This window comes from Pleurodeles waltl, chromosome 1_1, assembly GCF_031143425.1.
Source record: "Pleurodeles waltl isolate 20211129_DDA chromosome 1_1, aPleWal1.hap1.20221129, whole genome shotgun sequence".
NCBI lineage: Eukaryota > Metazoa > Chordata > Amphibia > Caudata > Salamandridae > Pleurodeles > Pleurodeles waltl.
The window spans coordinates 781,022,963-781,046,277 of NC_090436.1; the positions used below are offsets into that span (position 1 = coordinate 781,022,963).

Sequence of the window (23,315 nt, forward strand, 5' to 3'; positions counted from 1 at the left end):
TAAAATCTCATCATTTAGAAGACATCACACACCTTGAGTCAGTTAAAGAACTGATTAATCAGATCTGCCCTTAAGTCTCCTGCTTCGTCTTCATCTGGCTCATCATCACTTGGCAAATCTGCATTTTCACCCACAGGTTCTGCTGCTTCCCCCTCATGTGGTATGAATGGTATCTGACATCGCAGTGCAAGATAAAGTTGTGGTGCATGCAACAATTATTGGACATACCTTGTTGGTTGAGTAGAGGAGGGCTCCATCAATATGTCCAGGCAGCGAAATCTTGGCTTCAGGAGGCCAAAAGTCCACCCAACGACACACCTTGTCCTTCCGTGGGCCTCATTGTAGTAGGCTTCCTCTGGTGTGGTTGAGTACCTCACTGGTGTCAACAACCAAGGATGGTTTGGATAGCGTAAGTCCCCTGTAAGGAATAGGTATAACAACACAAATATATATCTAGGACATGCACATCTGTGATAGCAAGAGATAAACTTAGCAAACACACGTCAAATGTGACTTACCAACTGGCCAGGCCCTCTCTGTGTAGAGATGTGTCATCAGCAGTGGGATTTGCTGTGGCGCAAGATGAAGGTATCATGGGCTGATGCTAGATACTTCACACAGACTTGTGAAATGTACTGGTCTGCCAAACACACCAGTTGGACGTTGATGGAGTGGTAGTGTTTCCTGTTCCTGAATACCTGTTCTTTGGCAAAGGGGGGACCAAGGCAACATGGGTCCATCTATGGCTCTAACCACATGTGATATTTTTCCCATTGCATAAAACTCTGCCTTCACATAGCCCCAATCTGCATTTTGGGGAAACCTGATGTAGTTGTCCAGGTGTTTCAACAATGCGCACAGTATGTCTTTCAAAACTAGCCTGAACATGGGCTGAGGTATCCCTCCAGTTAAGGCCACTGTATCATGGAAGGACCCAGTGGCCAGGAAGTGAAGCACTGGCAAGACTTGCACGATGGGAGCAATGCCATTGGGATTACGAATGACAGGCATCAGATCTGGCTCCAACTGAACACAAAGATCCATGATTGTCTGCCTATTCAAGCGATAGATCTGTATTATATGTCTGTCATCCCTGTTGTGCAGGTCCCCTAGTGGGCGGTACACAGGAGGGTCTCTTTCTCTATTCATGCCAGGGTATCTATGTGAAAAAACAATTTGATTGAAGGTGACTTTTACAATGTACACATGATGAATATGTTCATATACAAGTCTGACGTATCTGCTGTCGATGTCAGATACAACATATGATATCTGAAGTATAGCATCTTGCTATGCATTCTATGACACACCCCTTGGTTCACATTACCTGAATCTTCTCATGTTCTAACATGCCTATTTATCTGTGACTGTCAGTGTTTGATAGTCCAGCTTAGTGTACATGTGAAACATATTTGTTGCACCTCTGCTACATTACCGACATACCTAAGATGTTGAGAATAAGTGTACATTTCCATTTACACCATTCCTTCTGTCACCCAGCTTTCACTACTCACATGTACAATTAGATTACTAAATATGAAGGCAGCACTCACAAAAAGTTCGCGCAATATAGGGATCATTAATGACGCAGATTCTAATTCTTTCCAATATATATAATTGCATCAAAATGGCAGCTGCCTGACCGACTGAACTGGACATGAGGAAGTTACCTCACTCCGCTGGCGGATGTCGTCATGGCTGTAGGTGGTTACATCCGTGGTGGACATGGCCATCTGAACGCATTGCTCCCTATGGTGGACTTGGACCAATGGCGATGTCCGCTGGCGGTGATGGTCCTGTACATGGTGGACGTGACTGCCATCTTCTGCAATATTGCTCACTTGACTCCTGATACTGCTGCCAGAAAGATCTCCACTACCTGATCTGCTGTGTACTACCTCTGAGAGCTATCATGCCACATGCTGCAGGTGATAAGGCCCCAGCCTTCACCCTAAAGAGCTGGACAAGCTCGTGGAGGAGGTCCTACCCCTGTATGAACAGCTATAATATGGTGCATCAGGGGAGCAGGTGAGTCCAATGGTATACCAATGTTTGAAAGTTGGAGTGTATGATGGTGTACCTGAAATGTGAATTAGTGAATGTTTCTCCACTCATGTCTGGGTGTAGGAAAACGTGTACATGTACATAGGCATACATACAGTAGTGTCACATGGTAGATAGTGTGTAATGTAACTTCCTTCATGCACAGCATAGATTGCAGCATGGACAACAATGACGGTGTGAGAAATGTTTTTGCAGACACTCCATGTTATGGACAATCGTGTCCTGGTCATATGTGTTCAGTCAATACCAGATACTGATCATGCATGTTGTATGGGATACCCCACTTCACATATGGGCTTCCTGAAGATGCTAAATTGTGAAGGAGTTTGAGCTTAGAGGATGGGAATGTTTGTCTACTTGCTGTGACTGAAGTGTTCTTACCACTTGCATTGGTATGGTGCATGTGGACATGACTTTCTCCCTTTGTCTGTGTCATCCATGCAGGCCAACGCCCTTCAACAAAAGGGAATCTGGAATGCCGTCACCAAGCAAGTGCGGACCCTCGGGGTCCACAGCTGGTTGAGCACCTACTGTAGGAAGCTGTGGAAGGACCTGAGACACTGGGCGGAAGACTACAGAGTCCCAGCTGGGGATGTCCTCCCAAAGAGGGAGGGGTGCACGTCCGACCTTGACCCACCCTTAATGGCCCCCATTTTGGCGGTGGCCTACCTTGAGTTAGATGGATTTTTGAGGGCAGCACAGCTACAGACATTTAAATCCCTCCGCCAGTTCAGTGCCTGATGTGTAAGTATCTAAACTGTAACAATGTGGTAAGTGCTAGAGGCAAAGGAACTCCTAGGAACACACAGAAGTATAGTTGGTACCATTGGTACACAGGTGTGGACATGGTATTGTGTATAGGGAAATATAACTTATCTATGTTAAGCCTATTGAATGACAGCATGTGGTAATGCACATGTGACTGTGTCATATGTGTACCTCTAAAGTGCAAAACATAGGGTTAACCTGCTGCATCATCTTTTCCACCTACTGATCCATAGTCCAGATATCCTTTTGGTAAGTTGTACAGCTCTTTGGTCTCAGTCCATTCCTATTCCTCTGGATCTAGCTCTATATGCAACATAGGGTTTCACATTTGAGAAACAGGACAAATATTCCTGAGTTGTGAAATAGATGTCTACTTCATGTGAGGGTGTTATCTCATTCAGATATTTCACATGGCATACTTGCTATACTTACTCAGAGGTGTGAGGAGGTGTCCCCATTGTTAAGTGTGGACTGTACATTGGCAAATGTTATGTTTGATCAGGATGGACATCCTATATGATGAAAAACATGGTGGTAAATATACATTCGTAGTGCAAGACAGATCATAGACGTGAGTTCAGACAATCCATACCATGTACGTGTTATTGAGAAGGTAACTGGCTAGCCTGCTAAGCAGGGCAGGACATCTCCTATATAGGAACAATGTCCACTGCTTTTTGCCAACATCATGTGCACATTGGTACTTCCTGCCATTTTTACGATTTTAAATTTAGGTTTGGCATACTTACTTTTGCTATTCTGAATATGTTTTGAAGTATTTTAGTATGGATAAGCTCATTTATCCAAGGTGTTGTAGTTGACGGTTACTTGTTGATTGAAAGGTATATGTTGTCAGTCAAGTTGATGGACTCTAGATGTACGTGTCAATCATGTTTAATTTACAAGTGGTTTATGTCAGTGTAACTGTACTCCAAAGATGTAAGGTGACTCATGTCTGAAGTGTTGATAGTGATGTTGGTCATTTGATCTGGTCATCTTGAGGTTGCGACTCAGCATGATTAGTGGAATTGTATGTGGCCTTCATGTACACAAATGCATTTGTTACGTAAATAGAGTGCAATCACCTTTTTTTATGTACCTTAAATATTTGAAATTAAAAGAAACTAAAGCAAGGAAATGACCACTCACCCTCAAACTTCAGTGTGAGGGTCTGAGCTCTTAACCACCAAGTGACGGGTAACTCCTTATGCTGAAGGCTGAGGTGGCTAGACATAACAATGCCATTCAATCCAAACATTGTCATTGTAAAAAGATGTAAATGTTGCATCACAGGGAATTTTAACATTCAAAACACTAGTAAATATACCGACGTACTACAATGAGATATGAGGATTTTAACCTTCAACCTACTGAGTGAAAGTCCAAGAGCTTTACCACAGGTGACAAGTGACTCTGTTCTGCTGTGCATCAAAAGGTAACCATAACATAACATTCCATTATGAGAGGGAGAGGGAGAGAAAGAGAGTGACAAAGAAAGTGACATATCTGAGGAGGGAAGCCTGAAAGTCCCCATTGTCACAGCCACCCCTCCACCCCCACCCCCTGAGAGTTGGCATTGCTCCTGCATGCAGGGAGCAGCTAGAAAATCAGCTCCCTGTGTGCTGGGGCAATCCTTTCATCTTTTCCCTGCTCACATGACAGTGGGCAGGGAAAGAGATGAAAACTCTGCTCTCAGCCAGTGGGATACTTGGACTGGAGTTATTGTTTGCTTTTGCTTAGCAGGAGCCATCACAGCTCCCACCAAGCAAAATCAAACAGCTATGTCCCGAGGGTGGCCACCTCGGGAGATAACAGGAGCCAGCCCTGGGGGGGTAGCAGTCCTGAGTGGTGTTATTGGCTCCAGGAGTGGGGTCACCCGCCCTCCCTCTTTTAATTGGCATGGGCCACCCCCCGGGAGGTGGTGGTCCCCGGGGCCATATATGGCCCAGGAGGTTGGCTGCATGGCCCCCCATCATCTCAAAAAATGTTAATGGTCCCAGGGAGGTGGTGGTCCCCTGGGTGTAAGGGGTCTGTGCCGTGCCCCCAACTCATTTTCTTTTTGCCCCGGCGAGATGGTGGTCACCGGGGCTTCAAACAGCCCCAGAAGTCTGCCCCCTCCTTAACTATATAAAGCCCTAAGTAGGTGGTGGACCCCAGGGCTCTAAAGAGCCCTAGAAGGGGGCGCTGTATGCCCCCTCCTTTTTTAATGTTTATTTGGTTGTGCTCCCGGTCACTGGCCCACCAGGGAGGCTTTCTTTAAAAACAAGCACAGGAGCCCTCACTTGTTTTAAAAAAAAAATGTTTTACCACAAATTCACACATTTACCATGAATGTGCAGCAACATTTTAAAAAAATGCTTTTTTGCCTTGGCGGTGTTCCAGGAGGACATCAGCATCAAGGCGAGGGAGTTAGGGTATTTATACCATGCACACATTTCTTTATTTTTCATGATTTTGTTTGGAACTCGGCTGAGTCAGAGTCCCAAAATAGCTACCAACAACAACCAGGGAGTGATGGCAGCCAATTATATTGCTGCACGAGATCGAATAGAACACTGTGATATACAAATCTGGATTTCCTTTAATATCTCAAAAACTACTGACCGGATTTACACCAAACAACAAAAAATGTGCTTTTTGAACCAAGAGCTACCTTTCTGCCAAATTTGGTGTAATTCCATTCAGTGGTTCGGGCTGCAGTCGTGTCCAAAATCCCCATGGAAATTAGCATGGGAAACACACTTTTTTTTACCCCCTTTTTTCTCAGCTCCCACTTGATGTATCGCCTGAAACTTTACATGCACAAGAAGACCCTAGAGTACACTTTTTTGGGAAAGTTTTATGAAGATTCGTTAAATGGTGCCAAAGATATAGCCAAGTCAAAAAAACATGTTTCTTATGGTAACCAGGTCCTAACTATAACTACCTAAATATAGGAGTATATATATTGTTTTTACTGAAAAAAAGGAAAGGCTAAAGTGAGGTTATAGTTAGGTGTTAAAATGAGATAAAACTAATGTTTTAAAATCAAAAATCTATTGATATTCACCAGTTATAGTTTTCTAAGCTATTACTTTTGCCCACACCATGCACTGATTATGACTTCACATATTATATCACTCACAACATATAAAATGCATTGATGGCATCTCAGATGACAATATTGATAACATCACTGATGACACTACAGCCATATACAGTATACAGTTATTGTGTGTGCATGTGTGGGTTCATAGCATGTAAAATAGAGTAATACCTGGAAGCAAGTGTGGTTGTGCATGTTGAAAGTAATATGGTACACAGTTTACAACTCAAACCAAAAACAAAGCCAACATTTATCTTAAAATATGACTTCACCTCCTCTCTTAAAATAAGCAGAAAAATCTTTATTATGGAAGGTGGTTCAATTGTATCTTTCATGCTGAGTGATCAGCTAGGCCCCTGGGGAGAATATAGAAGCAGTCATTTTGCTGGAAGAAAAATATAATCCAGCCAGAGGAACAACATATGGGATACAGATAAATTGGTGTACATTTTTTCATCCATAGGCCAGCAGCACTACACTTTTCAAACCCCTGACAGAGAGGTCACCAAGTCACTGTGGAGAGCAGTCCTTCACCGAGCAAGGTCCTGAAATCATGTAGAACATCTCTGGTTAGATGGGTGAGCCATAAAGACTGAGCAGCGTCCAGGTTGGTCCTCCAACATACCATTCACTAAGATGTACCACCACTATCTATTGGCATTAGTGTGGGCCACTACCAGTGGAATGGATCTTCGAAGAAAGATAGCTACCCTACAGTCACTCTTAATGATGCCATAATGACAAAACCCTCATATATTCAGAGTGTCTTCAGAAGCCTCATTTAGTACTCACATGGTGTTTTTTTTAACATGATAATCCTGAAAATGCCTTTTGGCAAACTGCATCACTGCACCACTCCTAATACAGTCCCACTTTTCATACAATCATTCAGCCGATTTACAGTTGAGGCTAGGATACCGTGCCCACCAACCTCCACTGCGGTAGACATTTCTTTGTGTGGTAATTGTTGCAATATTGTATCCCAATATGCCACGCTGTGAGACAGAACATGAAGGGAGAAGTAGAAACTCCAAAACATTACTCTCCCAAGTTCCTAGAAACTTCACCCCTGAAGCATCTGCCACTTGTGTAAACCTGTGCACGCTCACCAGCTCATTCTGAAGGGGGGCCACGCACTTCCAGGCCCAGACTGCTTCGTGGCAGGATGCCGCTAGCACAGACATTCGTGCCGGGAGGCACATAAAACCCGTCCGCACTTCCCACAGCGATCATTAGAGGCTGGGCTGGGCCCACGGTCTTTATTTTTTATTTTTTATGCTTATTCTTGGGCTATCCATGCTATAGGCACTTTCAGCTCCCACCCTTTTGAGGAGGTTGAGGCATAATGATGAAAAGGAAGGTGACCACGGGCTCCATGCCCATTCCGCAATTTCACCCCCGGTCCTCCATTGATGAACATCCACGTGCAGTGGATGTTGTGTCAAATGAAATTAAGCTGGCAGAGCATATCTCTTGTAGTGGAGGATATAGAATCCAGGCCCCCTATTAAGCCCTTGAGCCCGTTGTTATACGTAATACTTGTTCTGCCAAAAGTACATTGCATGATATTTCTTCTGTGGCTCCTGACACTCAAACTTCTTGTTTGGATTTAGTTGAAGCCGATATTCGACATTTAGTGGGGAATGAAGGCAAAAATGTAGCTGATTGCCCTGGTGTTCTGGCTGCCCTAAGTGGCTCCCTTGACTCTGGCCCACTACCAAAAAGGTGAAGGAGGGTAGCTAAGTTAAAATCTAAACCAGCCTCAAAATCACAGCTCTTGAGCCTTAACACTCCTGTTAGCCCTGCGCCTTTACATCCTCTAAACACTGATTCTTGGGCACCGCTGAAGCTCTGGCTAAATTACTTACTGGATTTTAAGCTGCAACAAATACATAGTCGTCTATCCTCGCTAGAAACCAGTTTGGACAATTTAATCTCCATGGCAGAGAAGGGCCCTGTGCAAGCACGGTCCGTAGCAACCCAGTCAAGGACCTCCGATCCCCCCAACTAGGGTGACAGCCCAGGACCTAATCACCCTCCTAGAGTAGTCACACAGAGCCCCACTTTAGGCCTACATAATGGGGGTGGAGAAAGCAGCACAGCTAATCAGCTGGCCACTCTCTATGCCAATTCCCATACAAAGGAATCTACTCTCGAAACTGAAAATAAAATGTCACATTCTGGCAGCCAGCGTAGACAACAACGGGCTGAGCACCCCTCTCCCCATCTCCCGGTCATAGACTTGCCACCAGCCTCATACTCATATGTGGTTATCTCGGACAATGTGCCCAGGCCTTAAGGTCCTATAATGGAATCTACCTCAGCTCTTTAAAATAAATAAATTTTCTGGCTAAATACAAATGTAAGCTGTAAGTGAGACCTTTTTAAAGAGATCTTGTTTGTACGTCAGTGGGAGGCATAGGTCCATTAAGGAGGCAATGATCTGGTGACATCGTAATTATCAACTTCTGTGATTCCAATGTTGCTAGAGAGGTTTTGACGCTTGCGGAAGCCAATATGGAGAGGCTTAAGCACATCAAAATCCTACCATTGTTTTTTTTTTTCTAATCATCTAGCCCCCATGGGAGATACTATCAACACTCAAACTTTTCACTGTGCTTCCCTGCGGGGCATGGGGAGTCATTTCTGTTCTACCCATCTCCCACTCAGTAACCATTATTCAGTTTTAAATGAATTGGAAGATGTGGACTGACAGTCCCTGCAACTTTAAATGTGCCCAGGTGAGCCGCCAGGGGAAGGAGGAGGAGGAATATATCATTGCCACACCGACTGGGTCTGAGACTAGTCCATCTGTAAATTGCCATCTAATTCGCTTTTACTAACTAGTAAGACGCTGCATTGCAAACTTCTTAGTTGGAATGTGGCTGGTTTGGCCCCAAAGCTAGAGGTTGAGTGCTGGCGGTTGTTTATGTCAAATTTTGATATTGTCTTTATGCAGGAAACCTGGGTGGTTTCGGAACTGGTTCTTGATGGGTACACCAGTTTTAACAACCTTGCCACACCCTCATCCACTGGTCGAGCTAAAGGGGGTTTGGAACCGTGGTTCAAGGTTAATATTGGATACAAGGGTCTACCAATAATAATAGATTCAGGTGGGATTTAGGTATCTGAAGTAGGCTGGACCGGTAAGTTAAGAATTTTTATGGTGAATTATTATAACAATGATTTTACATGTACTAACAATTCCACCTTTCAAGACCTCTCTTTAGCTATTAGTTCTTTGGTTGATATAGCTCAGGCGAATGGTGAGCCTTTTAATATACTCCTGGCAGGGGATTTTAATGCAAAACTGGGAGATACATCGTATCTAGTGGACTTCCCCTTTGATCCCGTTGGTTGCAAAGTGAAACAAATGGGTTTGAATTAGAAGGGGCGGCATTTACACGCCTTTCTGTTGGCACACGATTTGGTTAGACCTACTTTTAGCTCAGATACTACGGTGGCACCGATCTTCACTGGGCGGGGCTGTAGCTCAACTATTGATTATGTATTTTGTTCTCTGAAACTTTTATCACTGATTTATGGGATAGAAGTGATTCCATAAGTCATGAGCAGACCAATAAAAAATGGCCCCATGACTGGCTCCTCGTGGTTTGACAAATCATGTAGGATAGCTAATGCCTCCCTGTGTCAGGCACTTAGTCAAACTCCTAGAGCTCAAGCTACTTTCATTGCCTGTAGAAAGTCATATGCCCAGGTTCTGAAACAGCGGAAGGCCAAAATTAAGGTAGAGCAATGGGAAAATATAGTGATAGCCTGCTAAAAGAATGGCTCCCAGGCTTTTTGGTGGGTAGTCCAGGCTAGTCTTTCAAATGGTAAATCCCCAGAAGTTGTTACATCACATATCCCCCCGAAGCCTGGTGTGACCATTTTCTGGTATCTATAGGGCTGAAGAGGTAAGGGACGATTCTGTGCAGGTGACTTTGCCTTTGAATTCGGGCTCCACCGTTTTGAAGTCTGAAGTTTTAAAGGCCATTCGTGATACCCTCCCCAATAAGGCCCCTATGCTGGATGGAATCCCGATGGATCTCTTTATAAAATATGCAAAATTCTAAGATTTTTAATATGGTATGTAGTGTTGGGCCCCCTACATCTTGGCGAACTTCTGTAGTGGTGCCAATCTTTAAAAAGGTCTTCATTTCGGATCCTAGGTGTTATCGACCAATCTCCTTGCTTGACTCCTCTTCATAATTAATGGGGCGGGTGGTGTGGGAACGCTTGATTTCTTGGGTGCAGGAGAAAAACATTCTATCCCAGGTTCAATATGGATTTAGGAAAGGTCTGGGCACCATTGAGCAGTGCCTTAACCTCTACCTCCTCAGGGCCAAGTATAAGTACGTGAAGGGTGGGTTTATTCACTTAGCCTTCATGGACAAGTTGAGCGTCTTTGACTGCGTCAATAGGGAAAAACTCTGAGTAATTTTATTGTCCATGGGTCTCGATGGTGGTCTAATAGATCTCCTGAGACTCCTTCACTAGGGGCAGAGGACAAAAGTTAGGTATGGGCCAAATGGCGAGACAACCTCTCCTTTTTGTGTCAGTCGGGTGTACGCCAGGGGTGTGTTCTCGTCTCTATCTTATTTCTCCTATATATTAATGAGCTAGAGAAAGCCCTGGTCTCAACAATAATGTTTATCCAGCTCTATTATATGCGGATGATGCGGTCTTACTGGCGAGGACAGCAAATCGGCTTAAACAGCTAGTTGATAGCTTTGTTGTGTTCATGAAAAACCTGGACCTCGAAACAAACTGTTCAAAGACTTTTATAATGGTCTGTGGCCCAAAAAATACCAAGCCACTCCCTTTGCATATAGGAGGACGTACTCTGGCAAAGTAGGCTTCTTTCCATACTTGGGGTTAGAATTTGATGAAGCATGTAGCTGGGGCCCCTGACTGGAAAATAGGGTCTCATGCTTTTTGTGCACAGTAGGCATCACCTATTCCGTAGCCGCAAATATAGGTAGAAAGCCAGTTGCCCCCATACTGGAGGTCCATAAGAGAAACCGCTTGCCAGCTGTGACCTTTGTTATGGGGCTGTGGGGTTATGAAGATGTAGGCAGCCTTCAGGTAGAGGAAAATCGGTTTTGTTGCCGGCTGCTAGGCACCCCGCCTTCTACACAACATTTTTCTATTCACCAGGTAATGGGTCTGGAATACTTACAGGATAGAATTAGCATTGCTCCGCTGGAGCTATGGTGCACGATCTGGCTTTGTAAGGAAGCCGTCCTCAATCAGCTGATTATTAAGGATTGTCTCGCTAGTAATCTTGCCTGTTCAATCCCCTGGTTGAAATACATCAAGGATTCTCTGACCGATGTAGGTTGCCCGCATTTGTTCGCAAGTCTGCATCTCATTATCAAAAAAGATAAATCGTGGGTTTGTGATCGCTTTCTTGAGCTCAGACGGGAAGCCCGAGAGACAAATGAAGTGGGCAAGGCAACTGTTAAGGATTATTGTATGGCTCAAATGTCAGTGGGCCCAGCCCCTTATTTATTGTTTGTCCATAATGCGAATGAGCGAATGCTATTAACCCATTTTAGATTGTGGTCTCGTTATTGGATGAGGTCCTTTCCCCAAGGACAGTTTTCCTCTCATTCTATTTGTAACCTGACCTTGTGATGAGTACTCACTCAAACGTTGATGCACTTTATGTTTTTTTGCAAGTATAACGATCCATTTAAAACATTGCATTTGGTACCACTGTTACGAAAACGAAACTTCACTAATTGCAGGGTTGCTTTGCTCTTTCTTCGCCAGTTAAATGATTATGATGTATGCTGCTCAATGGTCCACCTCCTGAAAGGAGCGGTGGCCTGGCGTAAGAAGTTGCTGTTTGAATAACAAGATAGGATGACTAATTTTTTAAGGAGGGGGCTTTGTGTGTTTTTATAGATAATGTTTTGGATATTTTATATGTTTATGATTTTTGTAGTTTAACTCTTTTATGATCTATTTATTTGATCGAATAAAGAGATTTGTAATCAGATAATCAACTCTGTGCAAGTACTACAGCACCTCAGGCATCCTAAAACACCCAATGCAATTAAATTGTGATAGAGAATATCAACAACATGTGAAATGTAAATATCTCAATGTTTGCATTGCATGAAAATTGCCTCAGCAACGAACCAGTGAGATTAGCCACCTGGGACTCTCACAGCTGGAGTTTGAATTCTACATACCCTTCATTTCACATATGTAGCAAACAATGTTCAAAAGATATGGAACTTTTCAAGTTTCATGAGCTCATAATTCTTGTAACTCGTTACCAAATAGAGTAAGACACTACACAGAGTTTTTAAGGATCTTTCCTTGAGTCAGTACAGTCACAGCCCTACTGCCCTGGGGGATTTATGAATAGAGTCCCCAATGCAACAGTTGATGTCTTGAGCCAGCTGCCCTCTCCCACTAGGCCAAGGAGAAGCAAGGCCAAAAACTGATGTTCCTACTCCTTTGTTGTATGCCTCTGTGCTTGTCTTCAGAAGGGCTGATTTATGACCCAGATTGGGATGCCAGCACTTGTTTCCTGCTAAGAACCTTCTTCTCCATCACCCAGTCGCATGCTGCCTCAGATGTAGCAAAGAACAGCTTCAAAATTTAGGGGATTTTGAGATTGGTCGGTATAAAAGCATATAGAAAATACAGTATGTACCTTTTGCTTGATCCCACAAAAAACTTTGTTCCTGTCAGATCATGGGGTACAATCAAAAAATATCATGGTGTGAGAGGAGTCAAAATGGACATGGTCCGCCTGTCACACATTGAGAAAGATTTGAATGTGCTCTGCATATCGGAGGAATCTGGCTATGAGTGGTCACAGATGAAGGTTTGCGGGTGATGATGTGATTAGATCCTTCGACATCCTCTGTGTCTTCCACCCACTCTCCCAATACCTTGATGTACGATGTCAGAGTTCAGTTCCTTCAATGATTCTTAGGTGTAGTTGTCTGCCTCTGTCACTCTGGCTATTGTGTTGCATAGATTCTGACTTAGCAGCACAATTTCCTTGCTTACCTCACCAGTTTTTATTTGGGGGGCCCTATGAGAGGTCAGGATGACCTGTGAAATAATTGAGTCAAAGAAGGAGACCCCCAACCTGCCAGCTACAAGTCTGGATTGTGCAATAATCTCAGAAGGCAGCAGAGCTGCCTCCGGTGTAACCCTTATAATTGTATGTATTTTGTCATGATTGGTCAGAAAGCCAGGCATGCTTCACCATCATGTCAAGATATTTCTGCTGCACACTTATGCTAATTCCAATCATTCTTCAAGTCCCACATAAATCAGGAATTGTGTCTCTAACCTTTGTGGGGGCCCCATTGATTAAACCGTAGCAGTGGTCATAAAGCATAGACCAGTCCAAGGGATGAGGCCAAAAACCGAGTGGGTGGAAATTGCTCACACCTCAGCAGAGCCCTTCAGGTGAATAACTACAGTGTCACCATCTTGAGGCACTCATTGTTCTTCCACACTAAGAAAATCTGCTATCAAGTATCTTTGCTGGCACCAAAACTCACCAACATTAGTCGGTAAATGTCTTTAGCTCAACATAGGCCCTCTCTCTTAGGCCTCTGGCATGGCCAACTCCCAGACTGCAGCTAACCTCTCCATCAACACTACAGAGCATTAGCAGCCAGCTTGAGAAGCGTCCCTCATTAGAGACAACTGTGGGCAAACCAAGGGAACGGGCTGCAGCCGTTTCAGATATTGCTGCAGAACTGGATAGTTGAAGGATTACCAAACTTGGGCTGGAGCCTCAGCAATCTGTGACTCTTATCTTTGTTCATTGTGTCACACACCTAGGTGCTTCTGTATTAATTTTGTAGACAGTTAATAGTCTAGAAATTAGCATACACGATTGCAGAGCCACTGAGGTATACAGATCCTGCTGTGCGTGTGATAGGATGTCAAGAGAAATGTATGTACTTTGTGTGGTTTTGTTTATTTTACTGTGTTTCAAGGAAAAAATATCTGTGTACAGTTCTTGGGAGAGCAGGCATCAGGAACTGTAGAGTTGTATGGTGGGTAATGATCAGTGGTTAGTTTTTTTAATGTGTTTTTGAACATTTTACAGTGCTTGTTCAAATGAAGAATTGTGGAATGTGGAATGCTGATGGAGCAGTGTTCTGCATGAGAAATCAGTTGCTGTTGGTAGTAGTACTGTGCTGCAAGTATAAATCATGTTCCAGATTACTTTGTACTATTTCACGTGAAAACAAGTGGAGATGATTTGGAGCAGCACATGCTACAGTCTGCTGCACAGGTGCAGTACCCTTTGCTGGAACACACAGACAAACTCTGAGAAGTTTTATTTCCTGAGTCTCTTTATCAAGCTATGGATCTATAGTGGGAAATACTGCCATTTTGTTGTGGAAGGTATTGTTGAAGACATTGTTGACCTGCGGAATTCGTGTGTAGTCTTGAGGTTGTCATATTTTGACTCTTTGTGACACCTATTGCATTTTAATGGTATCTACTAGTGGCCTCATTTGAATCAGCCGTGTACTATTTAGACACTCACCACGTACATCTGTGGAAGGACCACGCCCCTCTATTGCTTTCTTTTCTCCGTATCACATAGCATGCTGTTCTTCGTCATTTGCAGCTGTTTATATGACGTGTGCACGTCATCATGCTATGTTACACAATGTGCAATGGCGTCACCTTGGATGTGTTCTTCTGTGACTGGTTGCTGTACACATACACATCATCTGGCTATGTTATGCAACATGGGGTGATTCCATCTTGGACTTGTCCTGCCAGTTGTCGTGCGGAGGATATTACAAAGGGTTTCCAGTGTTTCAGCTCGTGAAGCAGTGCTTCGGTACTGGATTATTTTAGAGTGCATAGGGCAGTTAATTTTAGAATCCCCAGTCTATGTAAACATTATTTACATTATTAAGTCTCAGTACTTACTTTTGACATTTCCTTGTGTTTATCACTATTATTGATGCGACATGCAATGTGAACCACTAGTTACATTTTTAAAACACACAGTTGATCCACTAATTCCTTGGACACGGTGGGAAGAAGAATACATTACTTGTTAGAAATTCACTGAGGGAGGCACTACACCTCCAGAATGGAAAAAGAACATTTTATTGTACTGTTTATGTTCAGAAGGACAACTGGTGTTCAGGACGTTACTACATGTCAAGCTCCAAGAAGGCCAAGCAGATAATGATAGTTATCAAAAAGCATTGTTGAGAATAGAGTATAGATTTCAACCTACTTCTATCATAGCGTTTAACAAATTTAAATTTTATACCAGAGCCCAGAAAGGCGTAGAAAAATTTATGAATTCTCTAATGTGTTAAGAGGGATTTCCATGAATTGTAACTTTGGAGAAATGTGTGATAAAATGATTAGAGGCCAGATTATTGTTTATGCCAAAATCAAGAACATTCAAAAGGAGCTTTGGGTAATCCTAAACTACAAGATGTTATAATTATTGCTAAGGCACTAGAGCCTTTTATGAAGTGGATGATGGCTGTACATAATGGTGATAAAATGCACTGTAGTGGGTGTGAGGATGTGTATGCTTTAAGTAGCCGTAATCCAGGTAATCTGCAACAAGGAAGAAAATATGACAAATCATCGTGTTTCAGGTGTGATAGTACTAACCATTTCGCTTCTTTTCCTCAGTGCCAGGCTATAAGGAAGGAATGTAGAAAATGTGGTAAAATATGAAATTTCATATTTGTGTGTAGAGATTTCAAGAGAAGTTCTTCTAACCAGAAAAGTAAAATTGCTTATATAAGTGAAGGAAAATATTCTGAATGTGGAAGCTGTGAAAGTGAGTGTGAACACAGTATGAAGAACTGGACCAGTAGAGGGGTTGTGTTGTCTGTGGAAGACATTGGTAAGGATGTTGAGAATTGTGAAGTAAGAAGCCTCCCCAAACATAATGTCAAAATACAAGAGAAGGATTTGTAACTGATGGCAGTTTCAGGATCACCCTGGACTATTATAAAGAAGTATTTGTTAGAAAAGTTTAAAGATGTGTGGAGAATGCATGATTTAAAGAGTCTGATATTATAGTGGCAAGTTTTGATGGTACTACGATAGATAATGTGGGGTTCGTGTAAGAGAGGATTATGTTAAAATACGAGTGCTGAAATCCAGCCGTATGTTGCTCTCAAGAGTGTCAATGTCTTAGGATGGAAGTATCCAGGGAAGGTGGGTATAATATTGAATCCTAGAAGCCGATAATCGTTTTTTGTAATTGAGAATGCTTGTGAAAAGAACTGGATGGTCTCGCAATTCCCCAAAGTTTTCACTGCAAAATGGTAAAATTGGAAGACTACTTCCACAGAAGTAAAATCAAGAAATGTGCTACACAGGTCCACCAAATTTCTCATCAATGTACCCTTCAATCTAAGAGAAGAATGAAATCAAATGTGTGAATAGTCAATGAGTGTGTTATTGAAGAAGTGGAGTCATCGGAATGGGTATCACCCATCATTCTTGAATGTAAACCTGATAACAGTTCGATGTTATGCATTGACATTAGGGAGTTGAATGCCAATATAGTAGTGAATTTTCACACTTTAACAAATATAAATGAAGTAGTGTGAATGCTATAAGGAGCTAAAATATTCTCCACCCTATACCTGAGGTCAGCATACTATCAAATTTTGTTTGGCAGAGAATTCACAGCATCCCAGTGACATCCTCACACCGTATGAACTATTCCAGTTTAGAAGCTGTGGTGTGACATAGGCCCCTGCAGCCCCAAGCTCTAGGGGACCCCCTCAGCACAGTGCCCTGACCTGAGAGCTCCTGAGTGAGTTCAGAGAGGGCCCCTCTATGTACTTTGCAGTTGGGGCCCTCAAGGTTTGTTCCTCCACTGTTTAGAAGAATGCATTTTGAGTTAGCCTTTGCTGTGCCTGTATTCCAAAAAGCAATGTTTAATGTATTTAAGGAGATGGACAGATTTGTGAAATGCGTTCAAGATGGTATTTTTATATAGTCAAGGCATGAAAAGGAGCATATCGTGAACAGCAAGAGAATTTGTGAGGTATTGGGAAAAAGTGTATCAAAGTTGAAAGAAAACAAGTGTGAATTATTTTGTAGTTCTGCAGAGCATTTAGGATATACTTTGTCAGGTGAAGGGAAGTTTCCAAAAACATCTTTGGTTGATGCTCCTGATAACAGAGAAAAACTTATTCCATTTACAGGATTATATGAATACTATAGTAACTTCATACAGAATGTTGCCATGAAGATGGAACCCCTCAGAGAATTAACCTTTAAAAATGTGGAATTTGTATAGGCTGATGCTCAACAAGCTGCTTTTAAGATGATCAGAACTGAGATTGTTAAGCACAAACTTTGAAACCTTTTGTTTGAGCAAAGAATGCATCATCATGGTGGACACAAGTATTGTTGGCTTGGGGTTGTGGCTGGGGGTGTGGCTTTTTGCCTCTTGTACCCTCGTAGAGGAGGTATGCTGTAATCGAAACAGAGTTACTGGCATGTGTGTAGGCCATTGGACATTTCTGGAACTACATTTGGGGTTCCTGTTTTATTTTGAGAATCATCATAAACTGCTTGTAGGGATTCTTTCTCCTGCGGGAGAGGGGGATGGCTGGAATGCCACTGCATACATTGCCAGACCCATGTTAAGGTTATAGGAGTATTGTTTTAAGTTGGAGCTTGTATGTGGTAAAAGTAAAATAATGGCAGATTGTTTATCCAGACTGCCAAGTAATGATGACACCAGAGATGTGGATAATGTGGAGCTTGGTATGATGGCTGGCATATCAGAATTTTTATTAGATAGGTTTGAAAACATTGATAAAGAGAAATGGAGAGAGTTTGATGAGAGTGATGACCTATTGAAAGCAGTTAAAAGATTTGTGGGTGAGGTGAAGGGTGGCCTCAAAAGAATGATGTGACAGTGGAAGTGGTACCATTTTGGAAGATGGCAGGGGAGTTGGAGGTGGAAGATAAGATGCTTTTCGAATCATGGATGTGTGTTCCTTCCAAAGACATTCAGGCCATCATTCTATTGTTGGCTCAAAAAGTCATCCAGGCCGTACTCATTTTAGGAGGCAAGATTTGAATAGAATGACAAAGAGTGTGGAAAGAGAATGTTAGGTGTGTTCCAACAGTCTTCTTTAACCTGTTGCCTGGCTAAAGTATCCATGGGAAAAAGTGGCCTTTGATATTTCAGGACCTTACTATTCTTTACCACATGATGCTCATTTTTCATTAGTTGTATTAGTTGCATTGCATAGTTGCATTAGATTGCATTGCACAAGTGGATTACCATTCAAAGTGGTTGGAAGTGAAGTTTGTTGCCCATGTTTCTACTAGTGCTGACATTGAGTTCTTCTATGAGGTTTTTGCAACAGAGGGCTACCCAGAAGTATTGGTCACTGATAAAGGTGTGAAGGGTCTCATGAAATAGAGAGTTTTTTTAAGTATAGTAATTTTTGTCATGTCACCACTGCATTGTATGAACCACAAGGAAATTGTCAAATGAAGAGGTTTAACAGGATTTTAAAAGAAAGTGGTTTTGGTGGAGATTGGAAGAATAAGTTGAGAGAGAAACTGTGGTTGTACAGTATTATTTCCCAAACCACCAAAGATATCAGCCCATTTACAGTTATTGAAGGAAAGAGATCTTGTGTCCAAATTGTGTCCATCATGTTTCCAAAGGAAGCAAACTATGGAAATAAGGAATTTGGATAAAAAGAAGGCTGTTCTGAGAAAAAAGGGAAGCAGGAGGAAGTCAAACAAGTGTATGATGCCAAATGGAATGTTAAAATACCTTTGCTTGAAGTTGGTGATTGGGTGAGAGTACGCAAACCTGGCATTGTGGCCTAAGGTACACCTAAATTTAGTAAAGCTATGAGGGTGGTCAACTTTTACAATAACACTCAAGTTTCATAGAATGGTAAAGTGTGGAATGTGAGGAGACTAGCAAAGTGTAAAAGTAAAGTGTTTGTTTATAACAACCAGAATGAGAGGAGTTTTTTGTAAAGGTCAGTACATTTGCCAAAGGTATGCATGACTGTCAGCATGATCAGTTTAGAGATTTCAATAGGGTGGCTGAAGTTATGAAATTGAACGTTGCATAGAGTATTGAATATCAGGAGGTGAAGAATGATGACATCAATTAATCTGTTGCATCTAGGGTTAAGGTATCTAATTGTGACAGTCATCTACCTGCTAAATATAATTATTTTGTATAATTGTTGTATTATCGGTTTTATACTTTGTCATGTATGTTTATCTATTTCAGGGGTGAGATGGTATATTTTGAGTAATGATTAGTGGTTAGATATTCTTTGTGTGTTTTATTTTGAACACTGTAAAGTGGTCGCTTACATGATGAGTATTGGAATGTGGAGCTCTGATGGAGCAAGGCTCTGTACAAGAAATCAGTTGATGTCGGTAGTAGTACTGTGCTGCAAAAAGAAATCATGTTGCAGCTTATTTTGTGGTATTTCACCTCATTACAAGTAGGTCCAGCTTTGGTTTGCCCTGTGTCCTCAAAATCAACTTTGGACTGCTCTGCCTTATTCTGCTTCATCAGTGTAGTATTGAAAGGTAGAGAGTGTTAAGAATAACCTTAAGGGTAATCATGTGAGTCTCATTTACTCATTCTGAATCAATTACGAAATTTCGTATGTGCGCTTGTGCCTCTTATAAAACATGTGCATTACTTTACCAATACTTAGTAATGCTAAAATCATCTTGGGTAGTAATGTGAGCCAAGAAACAGCTAGCTACTACTTTTTGTGCAGTATTAGTAATCTGAATTAGATGCTGGACTGCATAGTGAAGTCCCATGCAAACTATTGTGTTTTTAGTAGAAACGAAAACTGATTGTAGCTGGTGGTGATGGTTTTGAGGTAATTTATAGTCATGATGATTTTACTGTAACATGCCTATTACGTGTTTATGTCAGCTTTAATGATCAAAATAACTATATCTGAACGTGAGAAATGTAATAAGAGCCCACTAAGAAGGGAAGTAGTAACAAAGGGGTTGAAACACATTTATAATTAGGCAACAGGGGGTCAGTAGTGGACCTTATCATCTGGAAAACATGTCTAAAAGTACTGTGAGAACAGCAGACTACCATAAGCAAACGTGTGAGATGGATGACAGCAACACGGATGTTTTCATAGAATGAAACGTGCTGCAGTGAGGTGAATACACTGTCTAGACGTTTGGTGGATCCTGTTAAAAAAATGTATTAAGATAGGAATTAACCTATTTACTTCATCTGAAACTAGTATGTCATGGAGTTTTCATTAAAAAAGAACCTTTAAACATTTTCATGTTACAGAATTGTTTTTACTTGGGCTATTGACTTCTCGAGTTGCTCGTGTGCATGTTTAATAACATGAGCTGCGTTCAGTTCTTTAGATATTTTGGGGTATATTGTCAAGGGGGTGACTGCTTATGAATTTGCGCAGATTAACATCACATACGTGAGCAATGACTACTTAGATGCATACAAAAAAGACAGCGTACCAAACAGGTATAGCTAATCATATGTGTTAAAACCTTTTTCATATCGTATCTGCTTTTCATTTAATTGAAGAGAGAAACTGTATTACACACACTCAGTGGAATGCAACAAGATTTAAAGTAAGCCTCCTAGACATATGTAAGGACTGCAGATGATTTCCGATACAAATTAGTGAATACTCTGTCCCAGAATTTTGGCTTTCTGGATATTTTAACTGAAAGCCCTATGATAAATGAAAGCCAAATTCTGACTAATGTGACCACAAATCATCTCACTAGAACAAACATAACATGACACATGACACTGATGATGTATGGTTCATTCCAAGAAATCTGGAATGCAAACAAAGCGGTTTAACATTGGTCACGGTTAAAGGTGAATTAACCTATTTACCAGAAGCTTACACCCCAAAAATAAGATCATTTCCTAAAACTAGAACACCTGTATTGAATTATTTAAATAGGAAGGATGCATTAAACTGTCCTGAGGTACATACGAGGGCAATCAGATTAATTTTAATGCAAGCCCTTGTTAGGAAAATTCAAGTATTTTTGTGAAATTCTGAGTCCAGCAGAAGCATTTCGGAATTCAGCTTCTATTGCTGTTATGTTGATGCTGTCTGATCAAAGTACAGAAATACTAACGAGGAAGTCTTTCTTCTTTACCACTTAAGAAGAGACCGTTTTAAATGTCTTATTCTTATTTTCTTCCAGAAACATCCTCTGATTGAAAAGTTATGAGCAGAATGAGATGGAAGTCATTTACAAGACTCACAGGCAAAAATAGTCTCCTCTAACTGAGAGAGCCAAGATCGCTAAAGCCATCATTAAGAATATTCCGCTAAAAACGGTGTCATTTCACTCTAGCAGTAACAGAATTACTGGATTCTTGAAAAAGACGAGCACTAGCCAACGGTGACTTGATTGCTTCTTGAAAAAATCCACCCCTTTTCTGAGTTGCTTCTCATCAGCTTTTACCTGGCTGTTGCAAGTAACTGCCTGTAATGACACAGTAATTACTATAAGTGATTGCATATAATGAAGTTGTACAGATGTGATGTCTTGTTTGAAATTGAGGACCTTTAAAGTAGTTGTCAGACATTTTAGGTATTCATCACCTTTTCTTTTTTCTATTCTTCAAAATGTAGTTCCTGGAAATCTATACCACTCATTGATTTCCATAACACTGATCGGTCACCTGAAAACCCTACACCTATATCTGTTGCATTTTATACCATGCAAAATCTGCTTGTTTAGGGCCCATGTGGGAGAGCATGCTTTTTTTCTGTGCACAAACAAATTTTCAATGGGGAGAAATTAAGAAACACATATTGAATTATAGATTGGTAACAGTGAATTACTGGGGTGTTTTTCACTGAGGGGTCCTAAATGAGCTTAAATAGACGAGTGAAGCTCGAGTTGTCTATGATGTCACTCAGAATGCTGAGGTGAACAACATCCCCATAATACACGTTTTACCCATCTATAAATTTATGTTATGTGTGGACCCCAAAATCATTGCCCTTGTTTTCAACTGTTGCGCAGGGACAGAGGAGCAATTGGGGAGTCATTTATAAAATGGCCTCTATTATGTATCACTGTCTCAAAGGGAAAAAAGCTTACCTACCATCCTTGACCAACCCTCACCCCCCCCCAACTCCTTTCCTGCCTTCCTTCCCCCCCTGAAGCTGTGCTTTCTGCTTTCAGTCAAATCAGACAAGCAGCGCTGCTTTGACAGGCTCTCAGGGAGGCCAGTCAGTCTGGCCAAGAAGGTGTTTATGACATCAAAACAGTGAATAACCAGTTCAGTTATCATTTGTTCTATGTCATAACAGTGAATTATGAGATTCTGAATTTGAAATAAGTAAAAGAGGCTCTTTATGAGAGCCATACATAACAAGATTTTTTTATACCCCAATACAAGTATGGTTGACCTTCCTTGATGCCCTCAGCCGCTCTCCAATCTCTACAGAAAAGACAAAATCCCTCAGGGTAACTCTAGATAGAAACCTGAATATGCAAGGTCACATCAGCTTGGCCACTTGAAGTGCATTTTACCAACTCAACCTCCTCAAGATTGTGAAACTTTTCAAACTATCACAAAACTTTAAAACTTTAGTACAATCCTTGGTAATGTCTAGACTAGCCTACGGATCAACAACCTTAGCGGGCACACCAAAAGCACACACTGCACCACTTAAGGCTGCACTCAATACTACTGTGAGATTAACAACAGGAAAGAGGCATTTCAACTACATCACCCCTCTCTAAAGTCTTTACATTTGGCTCCCAGTAGAAGCCAGGATCCAACTGAAAATACCTTGCCTGACACACAAAGCACTTCACCAGCAAACACTTAGGTACCTCAAAAATAAGCTATCAATATTAGGGAGCTACTGCTCCTCACGTAGCGCAAACAGCCTCCTGCGTGCACCTCCCAGATTCAGAAAAAAGAACTACACCTCTCCCTTCTTTGGATCACCCTGTGGAATTTGGAACTCTCTACCTGCAGAGATCAGGTCGAACTTTTATACAGCCACCTTTCTGAAAGAGGTCAAAAGGATTTTACAAAACAGATTCCTAGATTAAGCTCTAGGCTCTAAACTCCTGACAGCCTCTGCTATATCAATAAACAAGAGCTATCATGCATAGATAAGAGGTGCTACGTTATTGAAATTGAAGAGTATTGTTTGTGTATGTCTTTTTAACTGGATTTGTGACTATGGTATTTTACTTGACGTTTCCTTATGTTGTATGTGGTTTGTTACAGGTCCTGTTGTACAGTGCTGTGATACCCCTGGATTTAGTTTGTGCTCTAGAAAACTCTCTATATAATATAAAATAAAAGATGGCTGGGCCTCAAATGAATGTCATCGGTGTCTGTAGC

The 23,315-nt window shown here is 41.7% G+C and overlaps 1 protein-coding gene across 1 annotated transcript in view; it reads left to right on the forward strand.

Moving 5' to 3' along the window:
• Nucleotides 1-23,315, forward strand: part of HSD17B3 (hydroxysteroid 17-beta dehydrogenase 3) — a 1,428,528-nt gene that overhangs the window by 148,411 nt on the left and 1,256,802 nt on the right. The window lies entirely within an intron of this gene.